General features: G+C 38.4%; 1 long non-coding RNA gene across 1 annotated transcript; it reads left to right on the top strand.

Moving 5' to 3' along the window:
• The first annotated feature begins 345 nt into the window (after positions 1 to 345).
• Positions 346 to 11688, top strand: LOC131909114 (uncharacterized). The gene is made up of 3 exons (XR_009378771.1): positions 346 to 427; positions 3988 to 4076; positions 11408 to 11688. It is a non-coding gene; the product is annotated as an uncharacterized LOC131909114 (long non-coding RNA).
• Positions 11689 to 12617: the final 929 nt, after the last annotated feature.

The following is a 12617-nucleotide window of genomic DNA, read 5'->3' as shown; positions in this document are numbered from 1 at the left end:
TAAATGCTTTGGTGGTTGTAATCATAGAAATTATTTGAGCCAGTTGATATGTCTGCTACAAACAAGTGACAAGGGGGACCACCCTTCAAAATGGAGAAAGGAACTTTTCACGTAAACCTTGAGAAAAGATCATTAGCTCATCCTTGAAGCATGAGAGAAGGCTTGCATGTCTGGCATGAACTGTATGTGTTTAGTACAGTAAGGAAATCAGGTTAGGTCAGCTATCTCAATGACAATAGAGGGGAGGGGTGTAGGTTTAGTGCTGGTTAGAATAAGTAGTAACTAGAACTTGACTCAGAGATGACATCATAGAACTTGCTTTGTTAGATTATGCTTTCTGCTACACAAAGAAGAGAAGGAGACAGAGTTCAAGGGTCATTGAAGTCTCTGGGGAGAAGGTTGTGTTGGTTTGAAAAGAAAGATAATGGTGAGACAGGATCAGGATGGAACAGACTTTTAAATCTTTTATTTATTTTTTAATTAATTAATAATTCTTCTCTCATATATTACATCAGAATGCAGTTTTTTTCCTCCAGATCCACTCCTACTCCATTTCCTTTCAGAAAAGAGCAGGCTTCCCAGGGATATCAACCGAACATGGCATAACAATTTTTAATAAGACTAGGTACGAACACTCATATCAAAGCTGGACAAGAGAGCACTGCAGGAGGAAAAGGGTCCCAAAAGCAGATGAAAGAATCAGAGATATCCCCAGATCCCACTGTTAGGAGTCTCACAAGAACACTAAGCTACACAACGGTAAGACATAGGCAGAGGTCTTAGGTCAGACCCACACAGGCTCCCTGATTGTTGCTTCAGTTTCTCTGAGCCCCTATGAGCCTTGGTTAATTGATTCTGTGGGCTATGTTCTTGTGGTGTCCTTGACCTCTCTGGCTTTTATAATCCTTCCTCCCCCTCTTCTGAAGCTTTGCTTAATGTTTGGCTCTATGTCTCTATATCTGCTCCTATTAGTTGTTAGATGAAACTACTCTGATGACGATTATGCTAGTCTCTGGTCTATGAGTATAGCAGAATATCATTAGGAATCATTTCATTAACTTTTTTTTTTCTTGCCTGTCCTGATTGGTTCAATCCTAGGTCTCTGGGCTATCCAGCATCTGGTTCCTGGTCATCCAGGCATTGTCAGACATGGGCTCCCTCTAGGGGAATGGGTCAAAGTTGGACCAGTCATTGGTTGGCCACTCCCACAAGTTCTGTGCCACTTTTACTCCAGCACATCTTGCAGGCAGAACAAATTGTACCTCAAAAGTTTTGTGGCTGTGTTGGCATCCCAGTCTTTCCACTGGAAGCCTTGCCTGGTTACAGAAGATGAACGGTTTTAAGTAGATTTTCTGCAATAATGAAATCTAAGCTGCTCAGTACATAGGAAGATGGAGCATGAAGTGAAGTGCCTGTCCTTAGTTTTTAGAAGTAAATGTGGATATTCTAAACAGCAGAACTCTTTGTTTATGTTGTTTAGGAATGGATGCATTCCACCTTGGAATGCCTCTCATTGGCTTGCACATGTTCTAATTCACCACAGTACATGACACCAAGTGATTGTGTATGATCCTGTAATATGTTTTGTCACAATATTACCTTTGAACTTATGTTTCAGAACATCAAATACCATTGTCCCTCTTACTCATTTTTTAGGTATACTGTATCTGGAACTCATAGAAGCTAAGTCAGCATTCTTTGTGGGTTATTTAAAACAATGCATTTAGGAACATTAAGAACATTCTAAGTATTGGTAAATATACAGCAATTATTTTTTTGCTATTTCTACCAATTTAAACCATTGCAAAAGCAAAAGGAGGAGGAATTGGCCCATGGAGACTCATTTGTGTTTTATTCCTGAAAAAATCCTCTGTGTTTTTAGCAGAGAGCTCCTGTTCAATTGTACCTTAAACCTTTACATGATTGAGAAGAATTTCAACTGACAGTCATGTTCCTGGTTATGAATATTCTATTAGGTTAGCAAAGGGAAGATATTGTAACACAGCTACTCCTCACTGCACTCATCTCACTCTGTGAGAAATTTTGTAAAAAATCTGAAGTTTCTAGAAAAGAAGAGAGGTGCTGATAACAAATGGTAAGCCATCTTCCAGAAAAAAAGTATGGCACTAGAATTCATGATGTACTGGTGTTCTACTTGATCCATCAGAGCTCATGAGTTTTCCTCCTAAGTTTATCCTGTGCGGAGCCTAATACATGCCAGCTTTGACATGATTTGTAGAAGCTGGAGCCAGCACAAGCAATAGACACACTAATTAGGCAATGGTGCAACTTTGGATTTTCAATGAAAACTTGTTGGTGGCACCAGAAGGCACATTTCAGGTTGTCTTGGCTCTTGTTGGAGTTACAGAGGAAAGAAAATGTAAGAGGAGCCAGAAGAGAAGGCATGTGGATGTTATGACACCGGAAAGCTTCACGTCATGTGAGTCTGTAATACAGAACTGAATGCAGTTGTTTGAAGGTGTTACTGTTCCTATTAAGTCGAGTGAGTTACACCAGGTCCTAATGTACTGATGATGGTTTTGGGGTTTGGGGTGTTAGGTACTGCAAGTTTGTTATTGCTCCTTTGTATTATCATTCATATTCATATTCATATTCTCTCTCTCTCTCTCTCTCTCTCTCTCTCTCTCTCTCTCTCTCTCTCCCCTCCATCTCTCTTATTGTCTACCTAGAGCAAAATACTACCATAGGATCAGCTTAGTGCTTAAAATATTTCTCCTGATTTCTCTTAGAACTTAGAGATCACCCAAATAGAGAACCAAGAAAGCAGATCAAGATCAGTGTGAGAGCTCACCTCTTTTATGCCCTTCACAGAATAGGAGGGAGTAAGAGCATTATGGGAAAAATCAATCTGGAAATGCTTCCAGACTGTGAGTGGTACTGTATAAATACATGCACATGGGCACAGTTTTCAGCTGTGGTGTGTCTGGACTTAGGAAAAACATCTACTAGGTAGACTGTACATTGAGATGAGGTGATACAAACCCAAGAATATAAAGTTTTAGAAATGCCTACATAAAATATTGAAGCAAAAGATCTCAAGCAATTTCTTTGCTGTGTAAAGTATGTACATGTGAGTTTTGTAGACATTTTAAGTTCAGTTCATTTTTCATTTATGTTGTCAAAAACCTCTTTTATAATTTGGATCTGAAAGTTCAGTGCTAAAATCAACACTATGCCTTGAAATAAGTTAAATATGAAGTATATACCAAAATTTTGTTAAGTTTTAGAGTGACTGAACCAAATGAAATTTGAGGCTGGGAGATTTTGCATCAATATTTAATTTGGGTCTCACTATAAATCTGTTTGCTGTGTACCTCAGCAGATAGGTGCCAAAAAGTTTGGAAATAAATTAACCTGAGCAACTGAAAAATGCAGGAAGAAGGGTCTCTTATATGTTTCTGAGTATGAGGTGTAATTTATGTCTCAAAGTAGATCGCTGCTCACATCACATGTAGGTCTGCTGAAGGCTTTCTTTCTTTTGTAAGGAAAATATTGTAGAAAAAGATTAAAAGTTAGTGGAAAGATATTACTTATATTTTAGGTAAGGGCAAACGTAATTAGTGACTATATGCTCAAAAAAAAAGGCATCTAGGCAGGGATCCCATGCCATCTTGGAATAGGGCTTTAACTTGTTATGTGGAGCCAAGGGGAAGGACAAAATCCATCCAGATAACAGTTCACATTGTAAGACACCCAATAAATCTAGCATTAGCAAAGAAGTTACTTAAATAAAAAATAAGCTTCCAGAGACTGAAACTATTCAAATTCACCAAGATTTCGAGGTGCATGTCAAAGATGATTAGGAACACTCTTTCATGTGAAAATCAGGGCAGTGTCTCTATGGCTTGAGAACTGATGTGCATGGGCTTGGAACTCCATCTATAATGAGAATAATGGCATTTCCTGAAAGAATGAGATCTCATGGGGACCTGAAGAACTCATCCTGCTGCTCCTGTCTTTCTGCAGGCAACAGAAAATGATTGGCAGAATTCCTTCAATAGCTTCAGAGAAGGAAATAATCTTGGGTGTGGCTACAGAGAACCCCAGACTTAGAGGTAATAGTTGCTGAGCTTTTTTCTGCTCTCATCTTAAGTAACTGCACTTGACCTATTTAGTGACATTTACATATTAAAGGACATATGAGGCATGCTTCACAAGCACAGACTTCAGGTTAGAAGGTTCTGTGGGAATAGCACCTACCAATCCGAAGAGGTAGCTAGTGAGATTATGAGACCCATCAGATGATCCAGACCTTTGGATGGTTAAAGACAGGCTGGGATTTTGGATGTTTTTAGATAGATAAGTACCTATGTTTTAAAATCACTCATGAAGATAAAATTCAACTTATCCCCAAAATAACTCTGTTTGCGGCAAAAAGGACCCCTGGGGGAGTCAATGCTGAGAAAGACAGCCTGTGATCCTCTACAGTTCCTCAGCATTCGAGAACAGAGTGCTGGGCTGAGCCATAAAGAAAATGTGGCAGACTAAAGTGCTGCTATACTGCTTAGAATAATGTGCTGAAATGAGTGTGTTGTTGTTGCAGGGCTTGGGTTTAGCAAGAGGAATATCAAAGAAGGCATTTTGAGAAGATGGCACTGTCAGTAAAAGATTTGAGTTTAGATCCCTAGCTCCCATATAAAGTCTGGGTGTGATGGCGTCATATCTGCAAGCCCAGAACTTCCGAGATGGAGACAGGTGGATCCCAGGAGCTAACTGCCGAGCCCATTTAGATGAATCAGTAAACTTGGGTTAAGAGACGGTATCTCAAAAAATAAAGTGGAGAGTGACCAAGGAAGATACTGATATTGAATGCTTGCATCTATACCAGAACATATACAAGCATGTACACCTGCATGCAAGTGCACACACACAAGAACACTTTCACATACTTACAGAGTGTAACGTTCATGCTCACCATTCATAGCTTCTTCTCCCTGCTGGACATAAAGCAGAGCAAAGGGAGAGACAGTGGGAGCAGAAAAATGCCCTGAACAATCCAGAGAGGACTGATGATATTAAATCCAGTTATGACTTCAGAACAAAGCAATGAGAATCGTCTTAGAAGCAGATACATTAGCAATGATGAGGGGATATGGGGTTCGGGGAGAATGTGGTTAGCTTCTGCATTTCTGGAGCCACATGGGGTTGAACATAATGTTGCCTGGTCACATCACATACAGATCAGCATTGAAAATCAGAAAGGAAAAAATAAAGAGCCAAAAGGGAGCAGAAGAAAAGACTATACTGCAAACTAAAGAGAGCAAATCCTTGTGCTTCAGCACAAACAGATCACACAGATAACTGTTTCATCTTTCCGGCCCTTGGTAATGTTGGGATTTCACAAAGAACAACTACATGCCAAACAGTGTCAGAGTTCATGCCTGTGTGTCATATTGGAATTAGTCTAGCCAAAGTGACAATTTAAAGAGTACCTTTTTCACTTTTGAAACACTTTAGGCTTATATAAATTTGTTAAGTGAGAGTTTCATAAACTTTTTATCCCTAATACTAACATATTACATCTCTATATTATATCAATAATACAATATAGAAATAAAATGCAATTGGAACATTAAATGTGTCTAAGTACAAACTTCAACGGTAAGAGCATGACAGTAACTTGTATTTTTACACCCAATCCAGATGTAGCACATAACTCCATTCTGTCCATGCATTTCTCACATCAGTCCTCACCTCTCTGTTACTCTTACTTTCAGGTCCTGTGCTCATTTGAGGAGTGCTATTAGGATATTTGAAGAATTTCCCATGATTTAGTTTTGCTGGCCCTTTCACATGATGTAGTGGGGATGGCATGATCTTCACATAGCATAACAGAACAGTGCTCTCCTCAAGTTGCCACAACAGCAGAAGCATGGTCTGTGTCACATTGTCCATGTTACTGCTCAGTGAGGCGGCATCTTGCTCATTCTTTTTACATTTGTTAAAATTATTATGTCAATTCCCTATTTATTTCGACATGTATAGATTCACATACATTGATTCAATGGTTTCTATTATAAACCAGTCCTGCCATTATTGATTTATTTTTGTTCATATTGTTGCAGCTTTGACATTGAGAGATCACTCAGGTTGGCCCCTCCAGAAGCCTAATATATCCCATCTTCTTATTATTTTAAGTAGTTTTTATTTTTTACAACAATGCCATCGTGTATTCTCCCTGCCCCCACTTGTGGCCTCCATTTCCCCAGAATTTCAAAGAATCTTAAAATCACAGAGATTTTTTAGCTAGATCACTCACTTAGGTGTCAAAGGTTGATAGCAACAAAGGGAAAGAGCAATACTCTGTTCCTGTTCCTGTGTTTGAAAGTTCGGAGAGAAGTCATTTTCTCAGCACCTCAGTTTGAACAGTTAATTTATGGTTGTCATTTGCCTGAAACTCTGAATAAGTGTGAGTATAGAAAAAAATATTCTCGTTAAGAGTTCAACATTTACTGTTTATAAAAATACACAGGTAAATACAAAAGGTAATTAGTGTTTATCGATGTTGTCTGAAGAAGCTCAGGACGTTGGCTTCAAATAAAAATCGCTGCCCTCGAGTTGCTGAGTGTCCATAGATGAGAAGCATCACAGCCATATAGTCAGGTCACATACAAGCTGGTGAAAACGTGAGTGTATAGTGATTCTTTTTCCGTTTTATATGTGGGAAGTAAACAGGCATGTCCATGCAGACATAGTCAGTGGATTTTTTCCTTTGGACCATTATGGCCCAGTGAATGTGACTGTGTAGACTGCACAGAAAGAAATTACATAGAAAGAAATTCCACAGCTATGTCTTGGTTCACTTTTTAATTGATCCAGGATAAACTGATGATGTTCCCAACAAATGTATTTGAAAAACTCAGTAGCATTAGCATCTGGCTTACATGCCATTTCCAGTTTAGTTAGCACTATGTGTCTCTAGTAATTGGTATAAAAGAAGTGAATACCAGAATCCTAGTAATGGAAATAACCATAGATTTGGATAAAAACGAATTTCAGGAATCTTATTGAAAAGCCATTTACCCAATATATACCCACTAAATTTCCTCTTCTTCTTCTGAACGAAGTATTGTATGGTTTGTTTGTTGCTTGGTTTTGAACTTTCTGGTGGTTGATGTGTTTTGTCTTATATGTTCATTTCCAGCTTATCTTAACTTTAAAGTTGTGCTTTGGGTTTAGAAGTTCTAAAGGCCAAGTACAGCCTCATTCTTGAATGCCTTAGAATCATGATAGATATTTAGATATAACTGATTTTAGTAGGGCATTGTAAAAAAAAAACCCACAACCAAAACAAAATAAAAAATTAAGACATGAGGTTAATTTGTGGTCATTTGTCTAGCTTCTGATAATAGGTACTGTAAAGCAGTGAAAGAGAGGGCTAGTTGGAAATTAATGTAGCACCCATATTGGATTTTTAACAACTTAATACATTTTAGGAACTGATCCATCTGAAAGGCATTATGGCTTGCTGAGAAAAGCTGTACACTGGGAACCAGAAAAAGTGGGCTGCATTCCCAGCTCTACATCTGACTCACTCTTTGTCCTTGGGCAAGTCACTTAGCCTCTCTCTGTGCTACTTCCTGCCTGGTAAAATAAGTCGAATAATGCATAAAGACTCCCACCTCAACAAGATGTGCTGTGGCTGCATTCTGTCTGTAACTACTGAAGTGATCTTTTTCTGCAATGTTGACTCACGACAGATATTTTTAACAGCATCTAGCTGGAATAAAACTTGCAATAAGAATATGAATTCATAATTAATCTGAGAAAATCCCTTGGTTCTTTAATTTACACCAGATTTCATGCTAGCTCATATATCTGACAGTGTACTGTGATGGTTAATCTTCATCAGCAATCTTGATTGCACCTGGAATCACTTAAGACATACCTCTGGTGGGTGTGTGAGGGCATTTCCAGGAAACATTACTGAGATGAGAAGATCTGCTTTCAGAACTGGAAGAACTTTCAGGCACTGATATGAAGTCTGAGGAAATGAAGTACTGTCTGCTGCCTTGGCTCTTGCTGATGCGTCTGTCTTGGCTACTCCAGCCATCCATTCACTGTGGTGACACGTCAGCTTCTTCAAGTTCCAATATGGAATGCAAACCTGAGAGTCTCCAGGAATTTTTAGGCTTTTAGCATCCTGCTTAATGAATGAAGTAGCTGTTATCTCGTCTCTCCAGTGTATGTAAGGTTACTGTTTGAATACCCAGGCCTTCTTGGATGTAAGCCATGCGATCACCCCACTTCTCCCCACCCCCATCTAGAGAAACATGCCTAATGCATGTGCTAGTAGCTTGGAGGAGGCCTTTCAGGTTGGGTGGGGATGAGACTCTACTGACTGAGCACATCTCAGTATCAGCTACAGAAGACACAGCAGAACTGGTTAGAGGACCCGAAGAAGGGCTTTTGAGAAACAGAGATTCAGATCAGAGAAAAATAAGGGCTGGAGAGATGGCCCAGCCGTTAAAGGCTAAGCTCCTAACCAAAAATATAAGGAAAATCAGACGATGTTAGCTATTAGTACTTTTCAGAAACATTTTTGTTAAATTTAGACAGTGGGGAATCAATGTCAGGTGGGAGACTGGAGGGGCATGGAGGAGGATACCCTGTTCTAAAACATCATCCTAGGTTCTGCCACCAAAAATTCTTTATTTCTCTTTTTTACTTTGTTGCCTCTTTTTACATTTCTCCAGTTTTTGATAAATGTGTATTGTATTTCTATTTTCAGTCATCTCATCTTTTGTAATCATGGGTAATCATGAATTACAAATTATTATTGATTGATATCTCTCAACTCTCCTCTCATATTAAACAGTCCTCACTCCGTACTTCTATCATCTACACCACTGAAAACTATTTTGTCGTTATTACGATATTTGATATTATAATTTGTCTTAATTCTTTAAAAATGTTAAATATATTATTATTTTTAACTAAAATATAAATAAATCACTTCTCCCTTCTGTTTCTTCCCTCCCATATTTTCCCTTACTACAAAATTCATGACTTTTTTTATTACTCACTCACACACACATATTACACACAAACACATGTTTATGTATATGTAAACACATAGCCTCTAAAGCTAGTGTTGCCTTTACATATATGATTTCAGGACTGACCATTTGAGATTGGATAAGCAACTAGGGAACACTTCCCTGGGAAGAACTAATTGCCCCTCTTTCAACAGTCCTTAGTTGTCCATAGTTTTTTGGCTAGGGCTGGGGTCCCAAGAGATTTCCCTCTTCCACAACAGCATGTTTATTGGTGGTAGAGGACCACATAAATGAAACAATTAAGAAAAAATAAAGATTTGTGACGTTCTCTAACAGCAGGACTTTCCAGACTCTATGTCAGATTTAGAGGCTAGATTGGGTTGGATAATCTCCAGTGTTTGTAATTTAATAACTGTAATCTGAGGTATTGGCATATATAACACTGGCACTCACACAGATGCTAAGAGGTTGGAAAGACACTCCCTTTAAGTGCTCTGCAGCTCCCATTTTCCTTCATTGTGATGAGCCACTGGGAAGGAAATGACTGCAGTTATTAGGATGATGACCTGTAACCACCTACTTTATTTCTTGAAGTATCAACTCATATTGATAAAATGAGAATAAAGAAAGGATTATTCTATGATGCTTTTGAGGTCTTTAGAAAATGCATGTAGGATGGATCCTTAGAAATCAGTAAGTCAGCTCTTGGATTTGTCATGTTTCTGTGACCTATGACCTGCATGATCAGGACACCACCCTGTATGGAAGCTTATTACTCAGTTATAATGTCTGCTGTAGAACTAGCATTCTGTTATGCAGTATTGGGTGAAAAAACACATGAGATTGGCATTCATTCTACATGTGGAGAAACAATGTCATTTATGTCATTTAGTCAATGTTTATTTGGGGGTTTGGTTTGTTATTTAATATGTCACCAAATAGTTTAGTGAAAGTGAAAGACACTATGCCACTATGAAAGGAAAAAGCTGTGGAGTTTGGTAGGTAGGGAAGTGGAAGGATCTGGAAAGAGATGGGGGAGGGGAACTATGATTAAAATATATTTTACAGATTTTCAATAAAACATATAAAGTACTCAAAAAGTGACCTATTTTTTAAATTGGGTTATCAATTGTCCAATAAACAAAATAAGACCATTTTTTTCCACGGACAAAAGGTTATTTAATAACTCTAGTGTTTCTTCATCAGAGGATCAATTTCGGTTTTGCTTCTTTGACATAATGAGTGAAAAGCACATAGGATATTCAGAAACTTAAACTTGAGTTGATCCCAGAAAGCTGCAAAAAACATTCACTGGGACTGAAGTTCAAAGATTAAGTTTTGAATTCAATTAGTCTATATTCAAATCCAGGCTTCATAATTTGCCTCTGCTTAAGACCTACAGAGTCCCTCAGGACCTCTGTGAATGTTTTTTTTTTTTTTTCTTTTGCAGAAAGCTTAAAAGGTATTTTGAGTGTAGAGTAGTGATACATAACCTGTAATTCAAAACCTTCTTTAATACATGCTTTGCATTATTATAATTGCATTACTATACACATAATTTAGGGTTCCAATGCCTCAGTTGTGCTTGTGCTGCCTTCATTAGTGCTCATAATTCAATGACATCGCAGGTAGCTGCACAGAGCATTCTAAAGTCCATGCAGTGCACAATGAACTAAGGCAGAGAGAAGAGAGGAAAGAGTAACATCCAGACATTATTCTGGGTATCAACATTTTGCCCTAATCTTGGATCATATTTGTCCACAGGAGCCTTTTTCTATTTTATGCTTTAAAAATCCCTGTAGACAACTGTTTCCCTGGGTAGAGACCATCTCATAAGGAGAGTTTCAGGTGCAGTTAGTGAACAGCAGGGTGTCAATTTCCAATAAAGGACTCAGCACTTCAGTACATACGAACACCAGATGAAAACACGGATGTACTGGAGGTGTCCTGCACAACCAGTAAATCAATGTTGGCATTTCAAAGTCAGCTCAAGAACCAAAGGCTTATGAAGCTCAGAGCATGGCAGAGTACTCGCATTGCATATGTGTGCCTATACTCCTGAAAGGATCCACAGTGGATGTGTACTGATCTATGAATGGCTTTCTAAACCCGATAGTACTAAAGAATGGGATGTTTCTTTGCTTTTATATGCAAAATTATGATTATTTATGTATTTATTTTTTACTGATAAAGGGTTTTCATATTTTTTGTAAATATGCAGGTAGGAGGAAAGAAGAGCCTCTTTTGTATCTTTGTGCTGTATGAATACTATTGTTCTTTAAAAGTTCTGTTTTTCCAGGAAGAATGATATGCAATATAATAGCACATAGATGTTCATTGCTTGTAAATGACAAATTTACATAAGGGGTTGTTTGCTTTCTCTGCAGAGTCTGCATGTTAAAGATTTTCTGTCAGAAAACCAGAATGAAGACAAAAATCAGAGCTTGGCTTTGTCTCTTTGAACACTGTCCATGCCCTCTTTACAGCATTAAGAACAGATGAGCCAGGCACTGCACTTGAATGGTGACACTATGCTTCGTGGGTACCGCTGTTTTTCCTTGAGATAGAGTTCTGAGAGGAATGCTTGATGAACATATTGATTTCTCCTCAGGGTGAAGAACTCTCTTTTAAATAAACAAGCTCGGAATTCAAAATACTCTTTTTTTTTTAATTTTTTTTCTTCTTAAAACCAAACAGTACCCTTTTACTTTCATGAGAAACAATAAACACAGGTAGTTCAAATGCAAATGTGTGTAATGCAAATCTTGTGCTTCCTTTGACTTCTAAGATGGAACATTAGAAGAAGCCACTATTTGAAAAATTTTCATGTCTGAGAGGTTGGTAGATAGTCTCAAAATTAATTTGTCAATGGCAGGAACAGGGACGCTTTACCCAGACGTTACTCTTGGCAACAGCAGAGCTGGTATAAGCAGTGTCCAAGCTTTCCTATTTTAATATTGCTCTTCTATTTTCTCACAGAATGCAAACTTTGTTCTAATATTGTAGAACTGGGAAAAAGATATTAAAACATTTCTGGGGTGTTAAAGTGATCTAAAATCCCAAACACCAACTGTCAGTGGTGTTGGGGAGTCAGCAGGGAGCCATGTTTATCCCTCATAATGGATGTACGGTCACGGATCCCATTAAGCAATAACTGTCTTTGGGAACATGCTCCCTCCCAACATCTAATCCAAATGTGCTCCTTCTGAGGCCAGAGGCTCATGCTGCCTATTGCTTATTAGATAGTCAGGTCTCTTTCTCTCTTTCCCTTTCTCTCTTCTTCTCCCTCTCCTCCTCCCTCCCTGTCTCCTCTCCCTCCTCTCGCCTCTCTCTCTCAAATGATTTTCATGTTTTACAGAAGATTTGTGTGTCCCATACAAACTGAGATATTGAATCCTTAGAAATCAGTAAGTCAGCTCTTGGATTTGGCATGTTTCTGTGACCTATGAAACATGCCTTACTTGGAATATCCAGTTAAGAGAGCTGACACCAATGAACTTGGTGAATCAGTCCTACCAAACAGGTTTCAGCCCATGGCTAGCAGCAAAGAGATGGAGTAACTAGGTCTCAGATGACTGAAGCAGTTTAGGCATGAGG

The sequence above is a fragment of the Peromyscus eremicus genome, chromosome 4 (genome assembly GCF_949786415.1).
Source record: "Peromyscus eremicus chromosome 4, PerEre_H2_v1, whole genome shotgun sequence".
In the NCBI taxonomy this organism is placed as follows: domain Eukaryota; kingdom Metazoa; phylum Chordata; class Mammalia; order Rodentia; family Cricetidae; genus Peromyscus; species Peromyscus eremicus.
Note: the sequence above shows the minus strand (reverse complement) of the source record. Positions and strands in the feature narration are given on the sequence as shown.